We start from the raw sequence: 6,829 nt of genomic DNA, 5'->3' as shown, positions 1-6,829 counted from the left end.
TCAGTCAGTCAAGTCACTTAGAGTCACTTCTCTAGTCATCTATAGAAAATAGGAAGATTAGACACAGTCAGCAATAGAAAATACCTGACAGTCACCTTTACTCTTCTCTCTGATGCAGGGAACAGTGTTACTGTTTGTCATGGCACTTCCTTCCTCCTATGCTCCTCAACAAAGCACTGTGGGCAAGCCACTTGCCATGGATTTGTGTAAGCAGGAGAGACAAAACCGATTTTAAGTTCATTCACTTATTAAGGTCCTTTCTAATCCATGCCGTGCCAATCTACATCTCTAGAGTGTAGGAGGTAAGAAGAAGAATTGCAGCCAATAGAAATTATGAAGGATGAATAACCATGTCAGAGCAAAGCTACACATGAAAGCAAAGTTGGAATGGGAAAAATTTCCCTCATATGTAGGAATAGGGAGTGACCAATAGAGATGTGGAGCCTCTTGTTTTAAAAGTCCCTCACTAGGGGTGCCAGGTGGCTTAGTCAGTTAAGCGTCCAACTTCGGCTCAGGTCATGATCTTGCAGTTCGTGGGTTTGAGCCCTACGTTGGGCTCTGTGTGACAGCTCAGAGTCTGGGGCCTGCTTCAGATTCTGTGTCTCCCTCTCTCTCTGCCCCTCCCTTGCTTGCACTCTGTCTCTCTCTGTCTCTTAAAAATAAATAAACATTTAAAAAAATGTCCTTCACTCTATAGGTGAAGCATCCCGACTCCATTAATATCCAACCTTTGCCCTACAAACCACTGGTTCTCTGTTTTTCTCTAAAGCTACAACATGGAAAATCATAGCATATGCTGAAGAACATGAAATGATCCTTAAAGGAAATAAATCCTTCATTTCTAGAGGATGGGTGTGCTTCCTAAGAATGATTCAGGAGCCAAAAGGGATAGGTTGCCAGGGGGAGCAGACATTCCAGTTCCCTGTGATGTGAGTAGGGCCCAGAGCATTTGGGTGTGAAAACATCACCAGCATTCTCCCAGGGTGGAGCCCTCACTCCCTTCTTTGCTCAGGGTGATCTGGGTTCTTCTCACACTTCTGCACCTCTCTGTGATATCAGGGGAGGCCTGAGGGCAGACCAATGGCAGCTTCTGCTTAGCCAAAGGATAAGGAAAGTGGCTTACTACAAGATATAAATAGAGCAACAAAGACCCCCATGGAGGGATACACATTGGAATGCTTTAAAAAAAAAAAAAAGTATGCCACTGGAGCAGAGGCATTACACAAGTTACTGAATAAGGGCCAAAACTGCTTAAAATGGTTCTCAAAAATATAAGTCTTTCTGAGATTGCTCCTTGGGTATGTTATTTTTATAAACTCCACTGGGATTAAGCATGGCCTAGAATCCCAGCTTTAAAGGGAAGAACAAATTTTGCACTACCTATCTCCGTATTCATCAGTACTCAATCAGCAATCTGGATGTGGACGCTCTAGACACTAAGAAAGCACAATTAAAGCCTGAGAGGAGGCCAGTCTCAGCTCCGCCAGAGCCAGATGGACCCTACGTGGTTTCCTTCCATCTCAAGCCCTGCCCGGCAGTTCTGCCTTTGACTGACATGTGACATTCTTGTCTTCATGGACAGAAGAGTCAACCTCTTGATGGTTATCGACATCAGAAAATGTCATGTCTGAATATGCTTCAGCCAGACCTTCCTCCCTCACTTCATTTCCTGCCTCCTGCCCCTCAGTTTATTTTAATTATACAATGAAAACTCTCAAGTATGGAATGGCTGCCTGCTATATCACACAAGCCCTTAATTGTACTCTGGAGTTGGATCGTGGCATTTTATCACCCTGCAATGGTAAAAGGCACATTTGCAACAGGAGTAGGTCATGGAATATTTTCTGGAAATGCCAATGGATTTCAAGACCCCTCCTTTTTTATACCAGACATTTGTGATTTTGTCTGTGTGTACAGGAGAATAGTAACTTCAGCCCCTTTCATACCTTTTCCTCCTCTCTTTATAATCCTATACAATTCCCCAAATTATTGATGAACATTAATATTTTAATATATGATCACTTGTCTCTAATCCACAAAAGCAGTTGAACAGGTATAATTTGTATATTACCATAGATCCTATGCCATGACTATGTGCAAATTTGTAATTCTTCTTGCTATTTTAAAACATTTTCATCAATAAAAAGACAAATCACAATAGAGAAATTATGTTCAGGCTTTTCCCAGAACAGGCCATCTCAACAAGTAAGATAATTTCATAGAAGACAAAAAAGTGATCCATGCCTAATCTAGACATGACTGGCCAATCTAGGACTTTGGTTCAAAAGACTATAGATGGCCCTCTTAACAAACACAGGCCTTCCCCTATTGTGTGAATTCAGTAAATTCACTAAATGAGTCTCCTCAATCATTAACGTGCTCTAACTCAAATGCATCCTACCCATATCTAACCAATAATAACCTTCATGCTTGAGCTCTCACATGTTGAATACTTATCCCTGAATTCGAACTAAGAACAAATGCTCTTTGGGTAACCACCATTCCCTAGCTCAATCCAAACCTCCAGGAAGAAGGGTTCATGAGTTCATATGGTTTATAAGTCATGCTCACCACAGCAGTATTTTGCACATGACAGATTAATGTTGTATCACTTTTGAGCAATTCTCAGTGGTGTAATGGTGGTGCTTGTTCACAGATGTTTCCCTAATACTGAGAAGTAAAATGAAAGGCTTCAAGCTAGCTTCCATGAAGGCAGGGAGCTAAGGAAAAATGGATTACTGATGCTTTATTGATGCTTACCAATCTTTTTCTATTTCCTAACCCAAACGTGTCATTAATACTCATGAACCAGACTTCTCTTGGCACTCTTGCCTACTTCTCTTGGACGTTACTCACTTTAGGACTTGGGAAGAAGCAAGTTTTATGTAACAACCTCATTCATTAATCTTTAGTGAATGAACTCAAGGTTCTCAGTAAGGGCAGGCTAAAGGCCCAGGGTCAGTAGCCAATGAAGAAGACTAACCTCTTCTTCATACTGTCATTTCCCAACAAAACTCAGTCACTATAGCAGTCCAATACACGTGCTGTAGTCTGGCTTTTATGGAACTGAAAAGGAGCTGACTCATATGGGAAGTGCCCAGCCAGTGTCTTGCAAAGAGAAGATGCTTAATGAAAGTTATTTTGATGTCTTAAAAAAAAATACAAGATATCTTAAGAAATTCAGATGCTACTGAAATTGGTACTGACCTAAGGACCATGCAGAAAGTAATACAGGTATTTTCCCAGTGTCCTAGCCTACACCTTCAGGTATGACGTCTTTGAATTCAAGAAAGGAAAAGGTTACCAATGAGTGATGTGAACTATCTGAAATCTCATCATGGCTGAATATCTTGGGAGCATGTCATGTTAATTTGGTGGAATTTGTCCAAAGGTCCCTTTCCTGACCACTATAACTCATGGTCACTCCCACCCTGAATCACCCTATCCTGAAGTAGAACTCGGGCAGGTGTGATATCCAACTGGGGAGAGCAAGGCCAGGGTACCTCGCTCCAAGCAACTGGTGCCATGTCAGAATGGCAGCCCCATGTTGCTAGACCTTCTGACTTTTCAAGAGAAAATGGAGATTTGGATTTCTATATAAATCTCCCAATTTTTAAATATTAGTACAAACTTGAAAAGAGAAAAATAAAAGCCAAACAAAGCACATCAGACTGTGGGCTGGAACCCAGCGCATGGTTTGCCATTTTGCAATCCCCAAACACTTGGATTCATGTGGCACTGAATCACACACTGTTTTTGCATTATTTCATTTTTCACGTAGCAAGCTATGACTTTCCAAATAGACTATAAACACTTTTGACCCTGACACACTTTTGGCTGGGTGGGCCTGTGATGCCATGCGTTTACTAAACAGAGACTCTATTATATACTGCCATGTTGAACAATGGCTACAGGCAGACGTAACATTTCCCCAAAGAGAGAATGCCAAAGCAAAAGAGGGAACTTGGTATCAACTTGAGTGAGTGCTCCTTCTTCTCTACTCCATTCTTTTTCCTTCCCGGCAGGTGCATGTTCACAGTGGTGATTTCTCATTTAATTGCTAAGTATTTTCCACAGCAGAGTAGAATCCATCATGGGCCAGACATAAGAGTATGCTAATTCCCCATCTCTTTGATAGTGCACAGATTCAATGGGGTCTTCTTCCCGCCAATGTGCGTTCATAAATGCCATTAATAGTAATGGGAGTCAAATGCAAAATATGACTGAGTAAGTAGGCCCTAGTGCATGAAATATATTCTCAACCACAAGGACAAGCTGCCACACAGCTCACTGCCTTGTACTAAATTAGGGGCTGTGGATTCTCTGATTGGGACCAAGATGGTCATAACGCCAAATAAAAAGAAAAAGCCAGTCCCTGTTCCCTGCTTATCCACTACCAAGACTATCCCTGACTTACAGGTCAGAGACAATGAGGAGCTTTGAAGCTTGGAAACAGAGACAGGGCGCAGAAAGATGCAAACTCCTGGCCTTGCGGGGGAATTAATGAAACACAACTAAGCTGGTTCAACACTGCTGCCCTTCAGTCATCCCACCCACTAAAAGACACAGTTAAAAACCCGCCAGCTTTTATTAGCAGAAACAAACGAAGTCGACTACCGAGCACTCAGGAGTTTTTCATCCTGAAAGTCCAGGATGGCTTTGGCATAATAAAGGTCATATCTCCTAACCACGCTAATGTTCACAAAGCAACCTGAGCTCCAGGCAAGGGCCAGGCTGGCTTCTCAGTATTCCCCCTGTAGAAGGTGTTGCCGATTAAACTATCACATTTCAAAGGGCTCCTTACAGTAAATAGGAAAGAAAGGAAAAAAGAGATCCAGGGCCTTTTGTTAGTCAAAAAGCTAGGGAAAGGCGATAATTAACCCATTTTTGTAGAGAAATCATTTGGACAAAAGTCAAGGGATTTACCACCCTGTCAATTGTTAGGTCTAGATAAGGACATGATATTCTCCTGCACAAAGGGTGACTGGGATGGTGAATGGAAAGTAGGCCACGACAACTACTTTACCTCACATCTGAGAAAAGGCTTCTTTTTGTCCTCCTGACGCAGTGATGGACTAAAGGATGTTCCCCCCTTGCGCTAAAAACATCACTTCAGAGCCTGGCTTTTGCATTTTGTTAAATATTCAAAGGTATTGTGCAATTAGCATGTCATTAATGAATAATTAATTACAGCTAAAGCAGCTTTCAGATTTTTGCAGCTAAATTATTTAAACAGCAAATATAACAATACCATGCAATGCTCTCATTCGGTTTTTTGTTATTGCATTATTTGAAAGAAACAGCAATATTACTTTTCATTAGTTGCAAGAATTATGTGCAACAGAAGCTGTTTTCATTTTTTTTTTTACCTAAAAGTTGCTTCATGCGCCCTAAAAGGGAAAATTAATTCAATTCAGATTAGATTTCCTAAGAATTAATTAGCTGCAAATATCTGAAAACTGTGGCTGGGGATATAAGGCTTAGATATCTGAACTTGAAAGAAAAAAGTAAACCTATTTAAACCTGTCCTTTAAAAGGACTCCTGCACAAAAGTACCCTTTTCTAGGTATTTGGTTACCACTTCTGAAAGAGGAAGCCAGTTAAAAATCCTTTTGTTTTATTTTTTAAGAAAGAAAGTATTACAAAGTTACCCCCAGCAAATAATCCAGAGTTACAGAGAAAGCAATATGTGTTACTTGCAGATATACATCACTAGGAAGACGTGAGTTCATATTTATAAGCTGCACATCTGGGATCAGTTGACTTATCCATCTGCTAACTACCCCAGTAAACAGTATGTCTGGGACCCTCACATCTTTGCATCCATCACAAATTCCTGCTTTAATTGTGTGTTTACATGGCAAACCTCTGCTTAAGTATATTTTAAGACTGTTTTAAGCAGTTGTAATTGCTCCTTTCTTCTTCATATTAACTCCAACACATTTTATGTACAGACCATGGCTTTCCAAGTCTCATAGATAAATAAATGGCAATGAATGCCCCACCTGAGAAGTGGCAGCAGAAACACAGCGAGACTGAGGGTTTTAACCTATCTGTTCTGAAGAACGTAGGGCTCTCTCACAAAAGTCAGTGCCCTGAGTCACAAATTCAAATCTCAGCAAGGACAGTTTGCTTGATGTTTCATTCTCCTAAACTCAGCAAATTAACCATTGTACACACCTCTCCAGAGGAAGACTGAGAAGGAGAGGAAGATTTGGGGAGAAGGATCCAATCACAGTTTGGGAAGATACGATGTTGCCCGTGGTTTCCTTCTTTTTCCTTAATTAGTCTGCTACCACGTGGCATCCTAAGGCTCACCTCAGCTTGAGAGTCATGGGGTGGGATTCTCAAGGCACTCGGGGAGCAGATAACCAGCAACAGAGTGCCATTAGTGTTGAGGAGCCCAAGGGTCAAAGAGGAGAGTAGCCTGTGCCTACTGGATATTTAACCCATGGTTCTAGAATCGAGTTTCATGAGCATTCTGAAAGCACACATTTTTTTTTTTTAAAGGTGGGGGAAAAGCCACCTTCCTTAATTAGGAAAATAAATATGCACAATGCTCTGCCCAAAAGGGGAGATTTTACTGTATTTTTCCCAACCTCCCTTTTACATCTATGTGTATAGCAGAATGTCAAACTTCACATAACCTTGTTAAACCACCTCTTGGGTTTGGGGAACTGAAAGTCTTCTGTGCCTATGTATTATTGTGCTGATGCAAATAGGTAAATTTTTCTACGCGACTAACCATCATTTTCTCAGGGTATCCTGTACACAGCTGGCAGTTCCCAGCTTCTCAGTAAATGTGTAGATGGATGCATGGCTGATGGGG

General features: G+C 41.2%; 1 protein-coding gene across 3 annotated transcripts in view; it reads right to left on the bottom strand.

Annotated features, from left to right (window-relative positions):
• The window catches only part of EBF1 (EBF transcription factor 1), a 388,330-nt gene that overhangs the window by 240,889 nt on the left and 140,612 nt on the right, over positions 1–6,829 (bottom strand). The gene's annotated exons all lie outside the window — the stretch shown is intronic.

The sequence above is a fragment of the Suricata suricatta genome, chromosome 6 (assembly GCF_006229205.1).
Source record: "Suricata suricatta isolate VVHF042 chromosome 6, meerkat_22Aug2017_6uvM2_HiC, whole genome shotgun sequence".
NCBI lineage: Eukaryota > Metazoa > Chordata > Mammalia > Carnivora > Herpestidae > Suricata > Suricata suricatta.
The sequence above is the reverse complement of the archived record's forward strand: the minus strand, read 5'-3'. Positions and strand labels throughout refer to the sequence as shown.